This window comes from Pelodiscus sinensis, chromosome 1 (assembly GCF_052426305.1).
Source record: "Pelodiscus sinensis isolate ZL-2025 chromosome 1, ASM5242630v1, whole genome shotgun sequence".
Taxonomy (NCBI): domain Eukaryota; kingdom Metazoa; phylum Chordata; order Testudines; family Trionychidae; genus Pelodiscus; species Pelodiscus sinensis.
Window position 1 is genome coordinate 80816433 of NC_143052.1, and position 22746 is coordinate 80839178.

Genomic DNA, 22746 nt, shown 5'->3' on the forward strand with positions numbered 1-22746 from the left:
CCTTTGTCCTGATCCCACTGGTGCATCAAGTCCAGTGCAACTGCCTCTGGTGTTTCCGAGGAAGGCAAAAGCAAACCAACCAAACAAAAAAATCCAAGAACAACAACAACAAACACAAAAACCCAAGGCCAGCTGGCCAAATCTTTGCAGTATTGGGAGAGGATAGTCTCCAAGCAAGAGATCTGATTACTCTTTAGTCAATAAAAGGATGGACAAAAGTATAGAGCAAGTTAGGCTACGTCTACACTACAAAGAAAAGTTGGAAAAAGATATGCAAAGTGCAAACCACAATTTGTGTATCTTTTTCCGCTTTTCTTTTGAAAGAGGCTTTTCTGAAATGTGGTACATGTACACGGTGCCAAATTTCAGAAAAATCTTCTCTTTCGAGCCATCCCTTCTTCCTCATGAAACAAGGTTTACAGGGATGGTGAAAGAACACGTCCACTTTTTTGGAAATTTTTCTGAAAAAGCAGAAAAAAGCATGATCCTTAGACATGGCGGAGCTTTTCCAGGATACTAAAAGGAAAAGAGCTGAAATCTAGATATAGCCTTAGTGTGTGGAATGAGAGGAATAATAATCGCTGTCTTATTAAAGGCACATTTGATAGGGAGAGGGAGGCTCTAGAAATTAGACATACAAAGCAAAAGCTTCTTCTGCTCTTCTAAGCAAAGATTAGTAAGTATCTGTTTAGGAAACAGAAGAAGGTAAGTGTGGAGATGATTGGTCTGGCAGTGCCCTCATGCCACTGAAAACAGGAGTACGTGTAGCTGTACGCTCTCAGTGTTGATGACATCTTACCGCTGAGTTGAGCTTTGCTGCAGCATCTAGAATCCCACACTACTTTTAGACAGAAATGAGCTTGATGTAGCTCCTCAAATCCTGGTTACAAACTCCAATCCTATTGTTTTGAGTCCAACCTGGAAGCTATGATAATATTTATATTTATATGGTCTCCATGCCCACTGTTTCTGAGAACCTTTCAGATGTTAAGAATTTATCCCTCGAATTCGGCCATGTCTACACTTGGGGTGCGTCTACGCAGCACCCTAATCTCAAAGTGGGATACGCAATTGGTGCTATGCAAATTCCATATCTTATTTTGAATTGATTTCAAAATAGCTTATTTTGAAATTTGGCGTGTCTACACAGCTCCATATTTTGAAATAACACACTATTTTGAGTCATTCCTTATTCCTTGTCCAATGTGGTTTACTGGGATGGAGAAATAGCGTGCCCATTATTTTGAAACATATTTTGAATTAATGGGAGGCTTGTGTAGACATAGGGTAGCTATTTCGGGATACCTTAAGTATCCCAAAATAGCAGTGCAGTGTAGACGTACCCTTGGAAACTATTTTGAAATAACTACATTCAACTTAATAACTACTAAATTTACAAAATTGAAATAGTGTGTCCCCTCTACAGGGATGTCTCAAAATTAGTCTGAGGCAGGTTCTGTTAATGTGGACATGCTCCCTCAACTTAGAGCTCCAGGAAGCACTGCGGAATAATTAGTTCTAATGACCCTGGAAAGTAGTTATTTCAAAATAGCAGCATTGGCGCTTCCATACTACCACTAATCTGACATAACCATTTCAAAATTAGCGATATTCCCTGAGAAAAGCAGGAGTACAAAGTTTGAAATAAGCAGCCCCTAGTTTCAAAATAACGGGCTTGGTAGTATGAATGCTCCACTTATAAATTCGACTTAAGGGGGGTTATATCAAAATAAAGCCCTAGTGTAGACCAGGGCATAGTCTTAGATCTAGAGGCCAGAACTGACCACTGTGATTAACTAGTCTGACCTTGAGGGTATGTCTAGACTACATGCCTCTGCCGGCAGAGGCATGTAAATTAGACATACCGACATAGTTTCACAAGGCATAAGGGATCGGTCGGCAAAGGCTTTCCTTGCCGACCGATCTGTGTATCTGCGTCTTTACTGCCCCGTTGTGTTGACGATAGCTGAGCCGGCACAACGCGGCGGCCATTTTTATTTTAATGCAGTGGGGGATATTTAAATCCCCACTTCACTGACTAAGTTGGTATCTCTAATTTACATGCCTCTGTCGGCATGTAGTCTAGACACACCCTAACAATCCTAGGAGAGAGATTAACAGAAAGAGAAACTGAGGTGCAAAATAGCATTAGCAGGTTCTGTAACAGAGCTGGGAAGTGAACAACAAGCTCTTGAGTCTCCCATTCAGTTAACAGCATCATTTTGGCATGAAAGAGGCTTGTGTTCTAGTTATGGTTTGGATGTAGCTTGAGATGTCAAATTATTTTTATTATAATTATTATAGTTTTGTGATTTATTTTATAGTAGTGTCCACAGGCCCCAGTCTGATCATGCTCCTATTGTGCTGAGTGCTCGTCCCATGGGCTTACTACTGTTTAAGGGTGAGAGCATCTAAGAACAATTTTTGATAACTTTTTGTTATCAAATTGCAATCCTGGGTTAAACTCAAACTCAAATTTTAAACCTGATTCATATCTAAACTGTCTCCTTGAGTACTGAACCCAGTTATGCTACTGATTCTGTGAGAAATGTTCATCCAGTTTTAACATCAATGAAGGGTACCTACAATTGGTCACCATCAAGAGCGATATGAGTAGCAACTTAAGTAAAGTGACCTTGATCATTTGCAACTAAATATAGCCTTTACGTTAAATATGGTGCTTCTTTTTTGACAACCATGTATATATCTTATATCTATATGTATTTATTTAGGCAATTATATAACTTAAATTACACTTATTTAGATTCTTAATTTTACATTTTGATTATATTAGAGAATAGTTAATGATGACATTTTTTAGTTACTAGATTTACTTGTGATTTGAGTCAGTAAAGTTCAAATTAGATGGCAACTTGAATTCAATGAAAAATTAACCCAAACAGCACTTTTTTTTTTTTAGATTAAATAGCACACTTTACCAAAAAGTTTATCAAAACATGGGTTTTACATTTAAAAATTATTGCTGCCTAGGAATCTTTCACTGCAAAAATGTAGGGACTAAGTAAGTTTAGACACCCACAGAATATAACAGCTGAGCAGAGCTTTTGAGAATCCTAGTGGGGCCTGATTTGGGATTTAGGCACCTAAAGTGGCAATTAGGCACCAGCAGTTTCTGCTGAGCACGCCTGAGAAGATGCACTGAATCATCTCAATCCACAGCTACCTTGTTTATTCCCCCATCTTCAGGAAGAATCTCCTGGAGGGGAGACTTGTGAATTGACCTATACTATATCATTTATCTTCTTCCTCACCTGCAAAAATCTATTTTTTCTATAACAAACTGGGCAGGACTTAGTGATTCTAGAGACAATCTATCATTTGCTGGTTAATTTGGCAGCTCTAGGGACTAACAACTTTGATCCCAAGAGGTGATGAAAATACACATTAACATTTGGGTGAGTTCAACACAGGGCCAGATCCTCAGCCAGTGTAAAATGGCACAGCTTCTTTGAATCAATGTAGGTCTCCCCTTCTATCCATCCAAATGTTTTTAATCACTTGGTGCTATTTCCCTTGTTCCCGTCCATATGAATATGCCCATCCCTGAAGGTTATAAATTGACAGAAGAAGCATTATAATTATAATTGCACTTGGTAAAATTAAACTAGGAAAACTTTGCTATAGGTCACTGCACCATCCACAGTCAGAGCTGGAATGGGGGCATTTCTACTCATGCCTTTGAAATTGGATCCATAGATTTTTCAAATGAAAAAAAGGAAAGCCTAGATATTCCAGATTTACTTTGGATCATTTTAAATCCTAAATCATCAGAGGACCAAAGAAATCATACTGAAAGGGGGTTCTTCTTTTCCCAATGGCTAATAATATTGATGTGTTTCTATTCTGATGTTTTAATCTTGTACATTCATTTTTCTCCAAGTAGCTTGCTCTGTAGTGTTGATTCAGTGGGAGAAAAATGGCAGAAGGGGTCAGCCAGCAGCAAAATGAGACGTGAAAACTTGAAAGCTGCTAGATGAATATTTATGCAGAACAATCTTCACCTTCATATTATGGTGCATAATGGGATCAGCAAAGCTAAGAGAATTCATGCTGGGTGAGTTTCCTCTGTAAGAACTCAGCTTAATCTGTACATCAGACTGACAAACCATGAACACAGAGAAAACATTTGGTGGCATGTAAAAATGTTATTAAAAATAATGTTTCTGAATACATCCAGAACTTGACAGAGGCAGAGCAAATACGAGCCATCCATGAAGATTTTAAACCCACAGGCCACTTTGTAACATGCCAGCTAAGCACTTGGGTAGCAGGCTTTGTTCTTTTGGTTCATTTCTGATTTGGTACTTCATAATGGCAAATGAAAAGCACCCTATACATATAATGAAACGGTGTTCCTAGAAAGTGTGACATTGATCACCAGTTCATGACTGATTATTAAAAAGTACATGTGGGCAAAGCTTCTGTTCTTGATATTGCAGGATTGTAAGAGAACACTTTTCAATAAAAGATTCATGCCAGGTGCACTTATGGTATTCAAGCTGTTTTGCAAGATTATCAAATAATACAGTCAAAAAGTACTTGCAAGTTCAGAAAGTTATATGCATTCCCACGCAGAGAGGACAGCACAAAGCTGATAAACTCTTTTGAACGTTTAATTGACACACACACTTTGGGTACTTCTACATACAGAGGAAGATCGAAGCAGCCTGCGGTTGAACTTCCAGGGTTCAAATTAGTGGTCTAGTTAAAACAGCTAATTCAAAGTGAGAGGTGCACTCCGGTTGATGCCAGTAACCCTGCTTTCACGGGAAGTAAGGGAAGTCGAACGAAGAGTGTTCTTCTTTGACTTCCTGCATTGTAGACTGTGCCAAAGCCAAGTTAAGCTACTTCAACTTCAGCTACACAATTAATGTAGCTTCAGTTGTGAATCTTAATTTGACTTTGTCCTGTAGTGTAGATGTACCCTTTGTTCTGGTTCTCTATAATGAAGTAAATGTCACCCTGAAAGAACAGATCCTTCTTTTTTAAGTGGGTGAGTTGTAGGTGCTGATACTCTTAATACTGATAGGCAAACCTTAAAAGAATAAGAAGTGCCATGTGGAGTAAGCAGTCAAATATTTTGTCTGTTATCCAAATCTGCATAACTGGGCAAAAAACATTGCAAGCAGAGGTTGTGTCTTGAGATGTCTGTTTCCTCCTGATGCTTTAGATGTGGCTGTAGATAGGGCAGTAACAGTTTTTCTCACTGTATTTTAGCATTTCCTCTTCTAACCTGAGGCTGTGATAATTACTTAGCTTTTAGTATGTAATCCTGCTTTTCATGCTGCCTTCATACCTGCGAGATGGATTCTATCATGGACTCCACAGGGGCCCAAGAGATATGTATCTTCTCTTGAGATACAACCCCCTTGATGTAACAAACTTGGGGTTCATTACATTCCAAAATCTGGTGAATGAGAAAGAAGGCCTCATAGTCAGGTTCTCTTTGATTTTGTAGTGAGAACACCTGTTTCACTAGATTGACATTCTCACATGTAGCTGGGCTAAAACTGGCATCACTGCCTTTAGAATTACCATGAAAGGGGACCTATGGTATTTTTATGGTTGATGCTTGTAGTGTACCACTCCTTCATTGGCGTATTTGTTTCAGAATAACCATTTACTTTTATTTTTGCTGGTTCCAGTTTTGTTCTTATTTTCAGTGTCTCATAATTTAGTTCAGACAGAATATTAACCTGAACTCCTGTGTCTGGTTTCAATGGAATAATTGGTCCATTCACTGTTGTAGCCAGTATCCAGTTCCTTTCATCAGACTTGCTTGATCCCAGTACATCTATGAAAAATCCTCAGCCAGATTGTCTTTAACTGATGCACTTGACTTTTCTCCATTTGGTATCTGTAGCATTTCACAGAATGATTATTTTCTCCACATTTACTACAGTTTCCTAAGGGCAACACAGTGCTTGGGGCCATTCTGCGATCCACACCTTCCACATGACATAAGAATAGCCATATTGCTTTCAGATCAAAGGTCCATCTAGCCCAGAATCCTGTCTTCCGACAGTGGCCAATTTCATTTTATAGGTAACAGGTTTAAAATAGACAAAAGGAAGTACTTCTTCATGCACCACACTCTAGGCAGAGTAAGTATGTTCATGTAAACACAGATTGCTCCTGAAGTCTCTCCCCCTCCGAGCTAGTTGTTGGGAAAAACTCATTCAGATTCTGCTTACATCTGAAAATTGCAGACTGGAAGGAAGTTGCAACACGTCCATTTTTGGCTGTTCCCCCTCTTAAGCTATGAAGGCTACTACAGTGCTCATCAAACACAAGCAGAAGCCTCTATGCCTAGTGTTGCATGGTCTACTCTGGTGCCTCCCTTTGTCTCTGCTTTCGTGCGCAAACAAAGAAGTTAACTCCAAAATAGCTACAAGGTGCTTCTCACTCAACACTTCTGACATCATGTCACAATCTTTGGTTCATTAAATAACAAACCAGTGAATGAGAAAGGAATAAAACTTTAATCAAACAAACTGGAGACCATCTCTGGGGAACTGCTGCACACAGCCATGTGGTGTTCCCAGCCGCCATCTCCAAGGCACATCTTCAAATTCCTATGTTCATACTGCTGTCCCTTGTGAGGCAGCATCTTCTACAATAACATATCTCTGCATGCAAACATATCTCTACAGTCACCTGATGAGTTTAATTGAATTAGTGTATAAATGAAAGTGCTTTGTTGAAGTTGGGTCTAAGCCAGCAAAAGCAGAGACAAACATCTTAATAGTTATCTGAGGGTATGTCTACACTACCCTCCTAGTTCAAACTAGGAGGGTAATGTATGCATACCGCACTTGCTAATGAAGCCCGGGATTTGAATTTCCCGGGCTTCATTAGCATAAGCGGGGAGCCGCCATTTTTAAATCCCCGCTGCTTCGAACCCCGTGCAGCGCAGCTACACGGGGCTCGAACTAGATAGTTCGAACTAGGGTGCCTATTCCGAACTACCGGTACACCTCGTTTCACGAGGAGTAACGGTAGTTCGGAATAGGAACCTAGTCCGAACTACCTAGTTCGAGCCCCGTGTAGCCGCGCTGCACGGGGTTCGAAGCAGCGGGGATTTAAAAATGGCGGCTCCCCGCTTATGCTAATGAAGCCCGGGAAATTCAAATCCCGGGCTTCATTAGCAAGTGCGGTATGCATACATTACCCCGCTAGTTCGAACTAGCGGGGTAGTGTAGACATACCCACAGTTAAAACTGAAGATTTTTTTGAGATTCAGGTTAAGATTATTTGATCAATAAATTGATTAATTGGGTCAATAATTCTAAACTTTCTATTAAACACAAAGCAATAGCCATTCAGGAAAGCAAAATTATAGACTCAAAGGACAACTAGACACCACATTACACTCCATGTGGTTTTATTTCATGTACATAATCACAAACTGGATCTTGAAATATAAACAATTTAGCCCACTGTATGGATTACAATATTTGCCTCATATTTATTAATGTACAATAAAATCTTACAGACTCTCATGCATCTAAACATCATAGAAAATTATTTTCATGCTTTCATTATCTTTAATAACAAATTCTATATATACATTGTATTCATGAATCTCCCTAAATGCTTTGTTCTGTGAATTTCATAAATTCCATTTGCAGAAGCTTTTTTCTAGAGAGAAAGGTAACATGTCCTTCACACTATTCCCTCTGCCGCCAAAACATTTAGAGCGTCAGGTGCCAACTATATGTATTGCACAGATGTTTAAAATAGGCATTTTAGTCTTTCAGAAGTCACAGTTTGAACTGTGTGATCCTTTCTTGTGCCAAAAAGAAATTTAAAAAATTAAGAAAACAGAGAAAATCATTAAGGAATAAATGTGTATGTCAGCAAAATGACATCCTGATTTCAGATGTGATTACTTTTGTTTTAATTTAAAAGCCCTGTTAATTGCATTCTTTATTGTAATTTCTTGGAAAAAAATAATTTTAATAAGTAAATCAATATATATTCTTTATTTAAAAACTAGCATCTAGCATCTTTCTAGCAATTCAGGTTTTATTTGAAGCAATAGTATTTAAAAAAAACCGCCTGAAACTGTTTGCTTTTATTCTGCTGACATTCATTTTTCGTATCTATCACTCTGAAACTCTGTCTGTGTGTATGTGTGTATGCATGTGTTTTTGGTCATGCTAAAAATAGACAGGGCAGCCTAACAACTAGCTTTCCATTGGCTACAAGCAAAATCCACTCAACCTATCAGAGACGATGAGAACCAAAGCAATCTATTGTGTGTGAAATACTCTACCCATTTCAAACAGCTCCAGGCTGTAGAAATGATTTTGGTGGTGGTTTAACAAGGTAATAAGACATTTCAAAATGGTTTGAGATAGAACAAAGGAATAGATAAATCTATAAAACAAATATAGGATTTGCCTCTAAAGGCATGAATCATTCATTGTCTCAGGAAGGATTTGTACACTGCATGATTTTTACAGACAGCAAAGAGACTGTGTAAATTACAGGCGTTCAATAACTTGCTGCTGAATATAAGAGATTTTTCTTGATTATTGTCAAAAATTTCCCTCAACTTTGACAAAATCTTTTAAAAATAATAGATCAGCCAATATGCCACGAAAGATTATGTAAATTGGTCCAGTGTCGATAATCTTTAATAATAATGGTATCTTGGTGTCATGTACTGAAATGTGACCAGAGACAAGTCAAACAAAAAAAATCCCCCCAAAAATAAATGAGGAGATGAAGAGAGTCAGAGTATGGTTTATATAAGTCTATAGTATTTTGCTCAGCTACCTCAACACATTAGTCCTCCAGGGGCTGCTGTTACACAGCACAAAATCCTTTGTTTCATTGCCTTTATATTTAAGAGAAACTATTATCGCTATGAGGATTATTTCTGTTGGTTTAGTCATGTTCTTATATTTGTACTCATTGAAGAGTAAAGGCCTGGCTCTGTTTCTTTGTACTCCTCAAACTCCCATTAAAGATGTTGGAAGTGCACAGAATGCAGCATAGGAAACAAACTGCAGAAGTACCATACAGGCAGGAACTAGCGGACATACTGTGTATTTGAAACACAGACTCCTGTTAAATAGTGCTCAAGTGCTGTGAACATTTATAGTACTATACAAAAGATTGCTCATAGTAATATTGTATGATTTATGCCACAGTGGTATACAGACAACTTACAGCTAAACAATGGAGATGAAAAGTGGCTGACGGTAACTAATGTTTTTGTAACAAAATGAAATTTTCTTTGAACATATGATAATCCTCAAGAAATCTCTCAGTAGATCTTCACACCTTTCACGATACATTACAAGTGGTATACTGTATCTATGATAGAATCAAGCCCTATATACAAACATCTTCAACAAAAATCCTGTTAAATCAAAAACACTTAAGTTGCTCACCACAACTTCACACAAATCTCTCCAAAATTGTCTTGATCTTTTGTGTTAACTGAAACCAGCTACCTATAGTCAAAAATCTAGTACTGTTTTACACGTATGAATATAGCTGGACAAAGAAATCTTTCAGACCCCGATTCCGCCAAACAGCAAAGGATATCCCTAAGTTTCTCACTGCTTAAGGACCTCAGGCCTAATGGTGGTAATCCACGGGCACATTGCTGAGGCTTATTCATTTCCATGGGAACATTTTACAGATAAATAAGAAGATACAATTCCTGCCCCGGAAAGCTTAAAATAGAAGACTTGGGGTCATGTAAACAGCACTTGCTCACCTTTGAATCAATATGACTAGTCATGTCTAGAAAGGTAAGCATGTTGCACAGGTGTTTGCAGGATCAAGGACTAAGCAAGCAATGTATTAATATATATATATATATATATATATATATATATATATATAATGTGTTGTTTGTTTTTTAAAAATGTTACTGAATTGTTTTCAAAATAAAATTATCTGTCACTCGTGGACAAACCCTCATGCAGCATTTCTTTCTCAAAAGACAGATGAACACGACAAAGGGATAATGTCAATACCGTGTACAAGCCCTTCAGCATTTAGCCTTTGACGCTTTTCTCATATATGCTTTAGAGTTTAAGTATGTATATGTGGTGGTGTAGCTGCGTTGGTCCAGGGATATTAGAGACACATTGTGGGTGAGGTGGTATATTTTATTGGACCTATAAAATAAATAACATCTTGTAGATATTAAGAACATTTCAAATAATTCTATGTATAAAACAATATGATGTGTAAAATATTGAATGTATAAATCAAAGGGGTATACAGAAAGTGAAATTGGACCCTCCCGAAACACAAGTGTTAATCACTGAATTAGAAAGAATAACACCTATTTTCTTATTGATGAGTTGGAGCCCCGCGTCTCAATTTTTTTTTTAATCACAAAGGTGTTCACTGAGAGCTCTTGTGAATCTAACCATTGTGATGGGGGGAGGGGGAAGGGCCTCTCTAACAGCAGACAAAACAAATACTTGTTCCACATTAATCTTTTTTTTTTTTTTTTGGCTTACATCGATACCAACCAGTTGCATGTTTTGTTCATTCTCATATCTATGTATTTATTTTAAATTCTGCTTATCTTTAAGGACAGGTGACCAGCAATGCATGAATGAACCATTTTGTATTTCCTACATAGAAGCACCCAGTGTCAGCTCACAACTTATATAAATCTGCTGAAGCAACCTGTGACTTGCAACCTTCATTGGTAGAAAAAAAAAGTTAAGTGGCAACTATGCAAAGGGTTTCTTAATTATGAGACACAAGTGCATATGAGAGACCAGCATAATTACCCACCATCAAATTTCAAATATCTATGAAATGAACACAAACTTTTGCTGACAGAGAGAAATTATTTATTAACATACCAATTTGAGTCTTGTAACAGGAAGAAGAAAATCACCATCATTTATGTACTAAATTAATTTCAAATGGGAGGATATTTTGTCAAAAGTTAATGGCAATGTTACAGATAAAATAAACTATTATCTAACTGGGGCATTGGTATGTGAGTTTTCTGTGCATTCTCACTAGCCCTTCAAGCTAGTGGGATTTTGCAGGTGTGGATAAAGTCAACAACACCATTTGGGTAGGCTGAAACAGGTTTTCATCAGCCCTACAATTTGACTATAACCTGTACAGCACAGTATGTAACTAGGTGCAGATCTAGAGTGAGGATTTTGGGGACTGTTAGTAAAACAAATGTTTTTGTTAGGCTTCAGATGTAATTGATGTGTAAAATCCATAATTTTTACATAGGAACAGTTAGTGGGTTTATTCTTTAGATTTTCCCCATTTTCCTGCTGCAGAAGACAATTCAAGCTGTTTTTGCTGTGGGTCTGTGTGCAACTGGAAATGTTTTTACAGTTGTACAAGACACAGTAAGAGATCTATTGTGAGTGAAGTTTGTATTTACCTATGATATGGCATTGCCAGATATTATATAGCCCCTATCCTACAGATCTGCCATTTAACAGTGTTGTATTTGCACTCTCATACAGTGTAATACTAAATAACTATTGAGATTAGTCCCCCATCAGGAACCTGCTTAATTTTTAGAACAGTTTTTCTAGTGTGCTATAATGAAATGAATTCTTAACCCTCGTTATTAACATATCTTATTATCTTGTTATGATCAATCTACATCATAAATACACTTCTTAATTTTTCATCATATATTTTTCTTGTTCGTCTGCTTAATCTTCAGCATAATTTCTTATAAGTGAATCAGTCTCTGTACTGTGAAACTCACATACAGCCATTTTAAGATGGCATGATCATGTTGTGCATATTCTTTTTTTGTTTTCATATTCATTTAAGTTGATTATATCCTCATTGGTGTCTGAAGGGCATCTGTTCAGAGGCCTATGTATAATTTCTTTTCCTGCAGTATTTTAGTTAGTCCTTTTCTTAGATGCTGGCATTATCCTTCCTTTATCTTTCAGCTCATCTTATGCCTGCAGGCTCTTTTTCTCAGGGCTTTAATTTTCTGGTTGTCTCTGGAACAATTACATAATTAAGTGGATTTCATTTTTAGCCTGTATTTGGTAATTATAACTGCAACTCTGAAAAGTGCATCAGCTGCATTGTGAAGAAACGAACTCATTAAAATAAAATGTACCTAAAGGAGCAAAAGGCTGGAAAAGCGGTTACTGATAAAGAATATATGAAAATGAAGATCCCAGTGTGCTGTAGCCCCTAGAATTCATTGCTTTAATTGACAAACCTTTAACTTCAATAATTTCAAAAAGACCCATAAGGTAGATGTGTAAATATACTCTATTTCTTCCTCAACTAATAATTATAATGACTGCTCCTGGCAAGGAGTAGGGATCCCAAGAAAACGGAATTTTGTGATCATTTGTTATTTTTCCATAGGTGTTCTTAATTTCAGCTTTATAGGTGGATTTTTTCTCTTCTCTTGCTCCTCCTCTCATATCCCTTTTGTGTGTGTGTGCATTTTAAAACTGTGTTCGTATTGCACTATTTGTCATACATGCATGCCTTAGCAAGGGGAGGGTAATAGGTACCTTATGAATAAAATTATGTTCAGATAAGGCAAAGTCAGTTCCCACATGCACCTGTTAAGAACAGGGCTGAGGAACATTCCAGGTAGATTAAGAATAGGGAGTAATCTTGCAAGAGCCTGTACACTGCATAGTTCTACTGATGTTCCTGGGTGGTTAGGTCCAGATCCTGAATGGTATTTAGACTCAATCCTTCCAGGACACATTATTTTAAAACAAGCCCTATAGTTGGGCTTCTAGGCCTGATCTACTCTAGATCAGGAAAGTCGGCTTAAGGTACGCTACTCCAGCTATGCAAATGCAAAATGGGTAGCTGGAGTTGGCTTACCTTAAGCCAAGCCTTGGCAGTGTCCACACAGCAGGAGGCAGATGCTCCAGTTGGCTTCCCTTACTCCTCGCAAATGGAGGAGTACTGGATGCTGGCAGGAGCTGCTCTCAGTGTTCGATTTAAGAGTCTATCCGAGACCGCCTCAATCAAATGCCAGAAGATCAAGCTTCAAAGCGTTGATCTTCTGATAAGTATAGACATGCCCCTACAGTGAAATCCTGGCCCCACTCAAGCCAGAAGTAAAGTTCCCGTCTATGTCAAAGGAAGCAGAGTTAGGCCAATGCTGGGGTCTCTTGCAAACTCTCAACCCTAATCCCACTGATTCTCTTTGTGGCTCAGTTAAGTCACTTCTTTAGGCAGCTAAATGTTGGCTCTGAAGCCTAACCTTAAACTTCTCTTCTTGAAAATCCTGGGCTATATACTTATTTTTCTATAGAATGTATGCAGAAACACTATAAAGTCAGGAATTCTAAACACATAAAACACATGTACGTGCTCCAAAGGAATTTCTTGATGCTCTGAGTAAGGTGTATTTTTCTTGTCTCCAGAGTCTGATTTTATTTCACTATATATGTGAAAAGTATTATCCATGCATTCCTAGGATCCAGTACCTTGTGAATGCCATTGTAGTGAGTTCTCAACAGCAGTTAAGTATAGAATCAACTTCACAATTCATTAGTATTCCCACTGCTCAATAAGGATCCTGCTCCAAAGCCAATTGAAGCCAATGGAAAGTCAAGCCCCAACTGAGAAGATGGCTGAAGCCGTTTAAGTTTCAGCCACATGTTTAACTTATGTCCCATTGGGGTAACTGAAAGTTGAAAATGGCCTGAAGTCCTTGCTGGTTCATGGCCCACAATGGAAAATGAAATGGGTATATTATATGCTATCTAAAAGAGTTTTTCCAGCAAGAAGCATTGCTAAAAATGACTGTGTAAGAGTAGATGGAGATATCTACAAGACTCTCAAAATAGTGCTGCGCGAGTATTTTGATTGTCAATAAATATGTTTAAATGGTTATCTTTATTTAAAATACATTTATGAAATCTACCAACCATGTTTATTTCATAACTCAGTTTTACCATATTATGGGCAAAATGCATAATTTTTGTGGAAAAAGGGAACACTTTACCGAGTTCCTGAGGCCCTGGGGAGCCCAGCCCAGGCTGTAAATTGTGATATGTGTGTGGGAGAGGATGTGTTATATGTTTGTAGTGGGCCTGAAAAAATTATGCTTGGGCCCTGCAGGAACAGATAAGTAGGAGTGTGCACATATGTGTGCATGCAACTAATAAATGGACCGGAGAGGAAAACTGGATAGCCATCAATTTATAATTATTTTATTTCCTGATAAGAACATTCATCTAAAAATGGACTGTTACAAAATATTTACACAATGATTTTATGAAAGTAGTGAGTCTCTAATTGTGGTCTGTGGATCAACAGCCAGACTTTGTAAAATGCTTAGGCCAATCTCTAACTGGTAGAGAGAAAGGCAGGAACCACGGAGGCAATACTGCTCCCACCTGCATATTGCAGGATTCTTACATCTTTTTGTGTTGGCCACTGTCAGGCTATATCTACTCTGCAGAGCTTTTCCGGGATACCAGAGGTCTCGTCCAATCTCTACGACGTTCAAGGAATGCATCCGCTTTTCCGAAAAAAATGTTGGAAACGTGGACGTGTTTTTTCGGAATCCCTGTAAACCTTGTTTTATGAGGAAGAAGGGATGGTCCTTAAAGAGGGTTTTTTTTTTCTGAAATGTGGCCCAAGCAGATGGGCCAAATTTCAGAAAAGCCTCTTTCGGAAGTAAAACAGAAAAACGTATGCAAATTCTTTTTTTAATTTATCTTTGTAGTGTAGACAGCCTCAGAGACAAGCTACTGGACTAGATGGACTTCTGACAGAGTATGGAAATTCCTGTGTTCCTAACGATTGTCAAAAGCCTGTTTGTGTGTGTGTGTGTGTGTGTGTGTGTGTGTGTGTATGTATTGTGAGCCAAAGACTAGGAATACTCATTTAACAGAATGAAAGGTGGGCCATCGAGAACATCCCTCATGACTATTTTGTGGCTCGACAAACTCCTGATCTATAGAACTATATGGAGACTATTGCATCTTCCTAATAGCTGATAGAAATATGTTTGCACATAAAGGTTCTGACTTTGCAGTCTGATCAGTGAGGGTGGATCCTGGAACCAGTGTAGAACACTATTGATTTCAGTAGGACTCCATGAAGTTTGGTTCTTATGCCCATACAGAATCCAAGAGAAGAAAAAGGGGTTATTCTTAGGTACAGGAATCCATCAATGACTGTAAGATCAGGGCCATATTTTGTAACCCTTTATTTATTAAGTTAGTTTTCATAGCAGAAGAAACATAAAAATAATGTAATGTATCTCCAATGTTTCTCATATCAAATATTAAGCTGCACCAAAACATGCTTCAGCTTTCACATTCATATTTTAAATCAACCTGATTTTGCTTTCCTGCATACACTGAGCAGCCATCATTGGCAGAGCTCCACATACATGTCAGTAATAATTTAGTTCTTGGGAAGGCAGAAATCCCATAGATATGCTGACATTCATTATTGATCAAGACTCTGTCTCCTCAAGTTGAGGCTATTATTTTCACTCGAGTCAGATGTCATAGTACTTTGATGAGGAAGAAACATGGACTTGGTCCAGCTATTGATATTTCAAAAGTGATTATCTGGTGCAAAATCTGACCACAGTGATGTCTAGCTTCACCACACAGCTCTTATTACATGCGCCTGTTATAAAGTAATGCCTTTGACTTTGGCCTTTTGCATACCTTGTGCCCACAGAGCCTAGTGGTTGTAGGCTTAATTGGTTTTAACTGTAAGATTATTCAGCCTTTTTGTTCTTATATGTTATTGTCAGCAAATCAGCAACTGCTCATATTCATTAACAGAAGGCAGATTTTTGGAGTTAATGGCACGTATAGGGAATTTGTCATTGGAGGAAGAGAAGAGAGTGTCCATGGCATTTCCCTCTTCTTCCTTTCAAGGCAAGCCACTGCCTCTTTTTACCAACATGGGGGTCTTATTTGATTCATCATTAAGACTCTACCAAATTCACAGATCAGTCTAGTCAATTTCACTGTCCTAGTCATTTAAAAAATGTGTAAGTTTCAGGGTTTCAGAGTTTTAGATCTGAAAATTCACAGTGTTGTAGCTGTTGGGGTCTCAACCCAAAAGGGAGCTTCAAGGGGTGATCACAAGACTATTGTATGGGTGTTTTGGATGACTTCCCCTACTTCCTGTGCTATTGCTGATGGCAGCTCTACCTTCAGCAGTTGAGGAGTTTTCTGCAGCTAGCAAAGGTTTCCAAAGGTAAGTCAGATCTGGCCCTGGCAGTGGCCCCTGAAGAGGAAGAGGAAATCCAATCCTTCCTGTGCCCATACAGGACTAGCATCTGAGGCCTGGCACATGGGAAAAGCCCACATACATGTCCTACAGTAGCCAGATTTCACAGCGGGACATCAGATTTCACAGTCGATAACGTATTTTTCATGGCCATGAATTTGGCAGGGCCCTACTCATCATTGAGTTTCTTCCAGCTAATTCTTTTTTACAGATGAAGACTTTGCCACAGTGCTCTATGCATTTGTTGCCTCCAGACTGGATTACTGTAATTAATCATATCTGAGAAAGGCACTGGCTGGTTCAGAATGAGGCTACCCTTCTCTTCATGCATTACTCCACTGTACAGTATCATGGTCCAGTACTCTGGCTCTCAGTTCAGCCACCTGAAGATTTTGGTTTTCAAGACTGTTAGTACAGAGGAAGTGCACACTGCTCTTGTGCCTTTTCTACATTAGGTAATCTTTGCAGAAATTTCCACTGGTGTTTGAAGGGCTCTGATATTTTTCAGCATTTTTAGACTCATATCTATTAAACCTCATATATCACCAGTTCTAATAATTCTTCCTGGAAGAATAGTTTGTAATAAGCAACTCTTCATCCTCCCAAAAGCTTTAATGTGGAATTTCCCTTCAGCATCCCACCTTATTACCCCACCCATTTAGCATTTAAGTAAGGCTGCTAGGAAGAATTTAAAAGTGTCTTGGTCCGCTGTCCTATCATATGCTCATGATACTCAGCTCTACCTCTCTAAGTATTATTATAATCAAACTCAAATTCAGTACTCTTCTTGCTTTTCTGGGATATTGGCAAATCAAGATATAGGATGAAATCTAGTTGACTTGACTTTGATCTGAATCAGATGTAGTTGATGATGGTAGGAATAGACTTTCTACCTCAGTTATTTGGGGGTATACCCACCCATCCTTGTAGTTTGCAATCTGAAGACCCTAATTAATCTTTTGTTTACCTTAAATGCCCTGGTAACAGTAAAGCCTGCAGTGCCTTTTACCCTTGGTCCCAAAGCTATTCCATAAGTCAATTGGCAGGACTGTCTCTGTGAATACTGTCATCTTTGCAATTAATTAAATTTTCCCTGGCACAAGGAGCAAGAATCCGAAATATATTTCCAGCTTTAAACTTCCACATTAATTCATAGCATGCATTTGTCATATCTTTAGGCCTACTGGGAATTTTAAAAAAATGAAGATAAATTAAGCCAGCTTCAAACTCTTAAGCAAAAATACATATAATAAGGCATTTGTTTGGGTGTTACCCTGTCCAGAATACTAATGATCACTGTTTGCCTTTCTGGACTTTACTCTTCTATATCTCATAGAACTAAAGTATCTTTCAATACTTAAATAAAATGGATATCAAATAAATTCTCAGTATGCACTTCATCCTGCAGTCTTTTAGCTCATCCAGTGCAGCAACTGAAATGAATAATAATGCTCATAATAACAATAAGCCCCAATAGCAACAAGTAAAACTAGCATGATTCAAAAGGAGATAATTAAATTGCTTGGTTGTCATGAGGCCAGCATAAAAAAATGAATTGACTCATCTCCCTTCATGTGCACAGATTATATCAAAGAGGGGGAGGGAGGAAGAGAATTATAGAGAAAGAGAGGGAGAACATGCCTGGTTTTGATTCTTTGGCCAAATGGTGTTACTTTATAACGTGGCTTAACTATTTAGCTAATTTTGTTCAAAGAGTTTATTTCTAGTTTTATCATTAAACCACAAGAAAGCTGCATGAGCACAAATGCAATTAAGTTGTATGGAAGTATTGTCAATTATCTTACTTTACATGAGTGCATCAGTTCAAAGACAGCTCTCCCAGAGAGATCAGATATGTTATGTGGAAGAATGAAGGCAGCTTTAGAAGAAAGCTAACTCTACAAAAAACAATGCCTACCTATCAAACACAATTAGTTCATGATTTATACCTGAGAAATAAAAAAGTCAAGACATTCTCATGTAAGGTTCCAATACCAACCTTCTTTCCTTTGTAGCCCTCATTCTTGCTTTTACCAGCACAAAGTCTAGTTATGAGCTTGTCACTGAGGGTGCTGCACCCGAAATAGCACCACAGTGTAGACATAGCCTGAGAGTTTGGGACTCAGGACATGTCACGACAGGGTGGATTTTGTTGCCAAGAATGGGGTCAGAATTGCACAATCAGTTAGAATGACATGTAGGTCAAAAAGGTCTAAAAGGCCATCACTAGTAGAGTGCCAAAAGGTTTTAGGAGCAAGTTTTTTCATACTAAATTATGAAAGTCAAATAGGAATTTAGGGTCCTAAGTCATTACGACACTTTATAAAACTTTTAGCCTAGGCAAGTAAGTTCCATTTTCATAAGGGACTTAGGCCTAGATTTTTAAAGGCATGATCAATGTTGCAATGTCTAACAAAATTAGGAGCCTAATCTTATTTTCAAAAGGGATATAGGCAGTGAGGAGTCATGGTTCCATTGACTATCAATGAAAGGTAGACACCTAAGTCACTAGACAACGGGACAAAGATTTTGAAGGGTATGTCTACACTACAAAGTTAGTTCGAACTAACGGACGTTAGTTTGAACTAACTTTCATAGGCGCTACACTAGCGCTCCATTAGTTCAAACTTAATTCGAACTTAATTCGAACTAACGGAGTGCTTAGTTCGAACTAGGTAAACCTCATTTTACGAGTATTAAGCCTAGTTCGAACTTACTAGTTTGAATTAAGGGCTGTGTAGACCCTTAATTCGAACTAGTGGGAGGCTAGCCCTCCCCAGCTTTCCCTGGTGGCCACTCTAGCCAACACCAAGGAAACTCTACTGCCCCCCTCCCGGCCCCGGACCCCTTAAAGGGGTACAGGCTGGCTACGGTGCCCGTGCCAGGTGCAAGCCTGCCAGCACCCAGCCAGCAGACCCTGCACCTGGCACGGATCGAGCCACCCACCCGATGCCCCCCAGCTCTCTCCCTCTTCCCGGGACCAGGTTGGCGGCTCCCGGGAGCTTGCCCGGGACCACAAGAGGCGGGCACCCACCTGGGCTAGTGCGGACATCGTGGACCTCGTCCACGATCTCCGCACTAGGCACAGGAAAGTGGCCGTCTAGGGCAGGAGAGCTGCCAGCCTGGCCACCCAGGAGCAGGTGTGCATGAAAATCAAGGGGGTCCACTGAGACCCCCGACCCTGAGCCCTGAGCTTACAATGGCCGTCCTGGGTCAGACCATAGGTCCATCTAGCCCAGTAGTCTGTCTGCCGACAGCGGCCAACCCTAGGGATCCTGGAGGGGATGGACCGAAGACAGTGACCAAGCCATTTGTCTCGTGTCATCCCTCTCCAGCCTTCCACAAACCTTGGACACCACTCCTACCCCCTGGCTAATAACACTCCATGGACTCAGCCTCCATGACTTGATCTCACTTCCTTTTAAACTTTGTTCTAGTTCTAGCCTTCACAGCCTCCTGCAGCAAGGAGTTCCACAGGTTGACTCTTTGCTTTGTGAAGAACAACTTTCTGTTACTAGTTTGAAGCCTGCTACCCATTCCTTTCCTTTGGTGTCCTCTAGTCCTTCTTTATGGGAACTAATGAAGAACTTTTCTGTATGCACCCTCTCCACCCAACTCCTGCTTTTAGAGACCTCTATCCTGTCCCCCCTCCGTCTCCTCTTTTCTAAGCTGAAAATTCCCAGTCTCTTTAGCCTCTCTTCATAAGGGACCTTTTCCCAACCCCTGATCATTGTAGTTGCCCTCCCCTCTCCCACCCTCTCTCTTCCCCTCTCCCACCTCCTTTTCCCAGTCTCCCCCAGTTTTGTTCAATAAAGACAGATTCCATTTTTGAACACAATTGTCCTTTATTTTGTACATCAAGAAAAGGGGCTAGGGAAGGGTAAGTGGAAGGAGGTGAGGGAGGACTGGGGTACTGGCTCTGCGGGCTTCTGGGGGTGGAAGCTCTCCTGCAGCCCCCCAATTGCCCCCTCTCCCCAGATGGCAGCCTGCGGCAAGTGCAGCCGGGCTGATGGGCGAGTGGTGTGATGTGCCCAGTGTGGGCAGTCCGGGCAATCCAAGCCAGGACTGCTTTGCAAGCGGGGCACCCCTGAGAACTGTCTGTCCGGGGTGGGGGTCGGGACCCTTGAAGCACAGCCCTCGGCTAGCCTGAGACAGCATCTCCACGCTCTAAGTCCTCCTCTGATGCCCTGCCGGCACTGCTTCCGGCCATCCTTAAGCCTGGTTCAGGGTTCACTCTGTGTGGACATGCTAGTTCGAATTAGCAAAACGCTAATTCGAACTAGTTTTTTAGTCTAGATCCGTTAGTTCGAATTAGCTTAGTTCTACGTTAGTTCGAATTAATGTTGTAGTGTAGACGTACCCGAAGTTACTTAGGTGCCTTTGAAACATTTACCCATTATCTCAGGGTCCACACTGCAAAAACTTAGAGCATGTGGAAGAGTGGAGGAGGCAGGATAACAACATTTTAAAATCTTTGACAAATTATTTGTCATTGGTTCTAAAAATATAAATGAATTGGTACATTGGGTAGAGACTGAGGTCTAAGTCGGACAGCTTTTCTCTTCCTGAAATGATGTTCCACACTTGTGGCTTTTAAAGTGATCCTGTAAAGCAGAGCCGTGCAAAATGTGATGGTTTTGTTTCCTACAAATTTATGTAAATATTAATACTGACAAAATAGTATTCATGCTTATTTAACCCTGCTTTTTGTCTGGGAGTCACTCCTAGTTTCCATGGATGTATTTATAGTTCACATTGTTCTCTGGAGTTTTTTAGTTGACAGTTTTCAGCCAGTGAGTCATTTACAAACTGTTCACTTTGATATTCTCCCAGATTTGTTAAATATTTACTTCAGTTCAGTCCATTTGGTCAAATGAATCAACATTCCATTCCAACAAATTCATTGTCCACCAGCACAAGTTATAGAGGAACATTTAGATTGCTTTTTCTTACAGAAAAGGCTGGTTTATCCTCCAGGGGCAGAAAACAACTTGTGCCTCAATTTAGGTGCTCCAAATGCTGCTGTGGCACACCTAGCGACCTTGCCCTCTGTTTTGATTTTGTTTTTCTAAAGTATGAACTGAAACCTTTGCATGACGTTAACAATTACAGAAAACTGTTTGAAAAATGTAAACATTTCCTGTGAAACCAAACTGTGCTAGCTGAGCAGAACTACAGATTGAAGTGAACCAAAATCAGACATTAACCAACCAATACATTTTTTCTTGTCTAAGATAAGCAAAAAGCTACACATAGAAAATCAACATACATAGTGACATGTAAATTGCAAGCTGGACTGTTCACTTTGTGGCACCAATTTTACGCTACTACAAATCTTCTGAAATCACTGGAGTTACAGCAGTGTTGGACTTGTGAAATGAAGCAGAGAATCAGACCATCAAGGGCAGATCCTCAGTTGGTTGCTCCAATGATGTCAATGAAGCGATGACAATTTACACATACTGAGAAACTTTCCCCCTTCCCATGACAGTTTTTTTTAAGTTGTCTTTCTAATTAAGCCACAGTGGTATTATAAATGCAGGTAATATTAGTCGTATATTGTCCCTTTAAAGCAATGCATACTCAGAAACTACATAGCAGCAAGTCTGGCAGAGATATGAATATCAGCAGCTTAAATTGCAATTTATTGCAAATGTGACACAGCTGTGTGTTTTCACACTCTGTGCTATATTTTCTTTTTCTTTTCTTTTTTTTTCAAATTCAGGTTTAGCATAAAATCTGCAGGTTTTGCAAAGGGAGTTGTTTTAGAACATATATGTGAATGGAGAATTTGGTCCCGTGTGCTGTAGGACTGAAAGAGGGATCTTTAAGAATTTTAAACCAAAACATTTAAGGTATGTATTCTGAACATCCTCATGTACAGGTAAAGTCTATCTGGCCATGGTTCAGTAGTAGTCATGAGATGCATGCGCTGCTCTTTCTCTAAATTTTTGGAGGGAGGGAGTGTGCCAGAGAGACCAACTATTGGACAGAGGTTGATTTTTACGATCCAGTTATTATTCTTGACATTAATCTTCACATCTAGGCTATGGCTAGACTGGCCCTCTTGCGCAAGAGAATATGCAAATGAGGTGAAGTGGTGAATATCGCCGTGGCTCATTAAGTATGCAAATAAATACTTCCTCCCCTTCCTTTCCCCTCCCGCTCACCCCCGACCACTTGGCATAGGATTATATCAACCACAAGGGTTACTTTTCTATGGTGCTGTATGCCCTAATGGACTAGCGAGGTTGCTTCACGAATATCGGGTGGTATGGGAAGGTGCACGACACCTGCATCTTCAGAAACTCCAGTCTGTTCTAGAAAATGCACACCAGCACCTTTTCCCCCAACTGCACAATAAGGGTCGGGGACGTGGCCGTGCCCATGTACCTGGTGGGGGATTCAGCCTACCCTCTGCTCCCCTGGTTGATGAAGCACTATACTGGACACTTAGACTCCACCAAGGAACATTTTATTGCCAGGCTCAACATGGCCCTC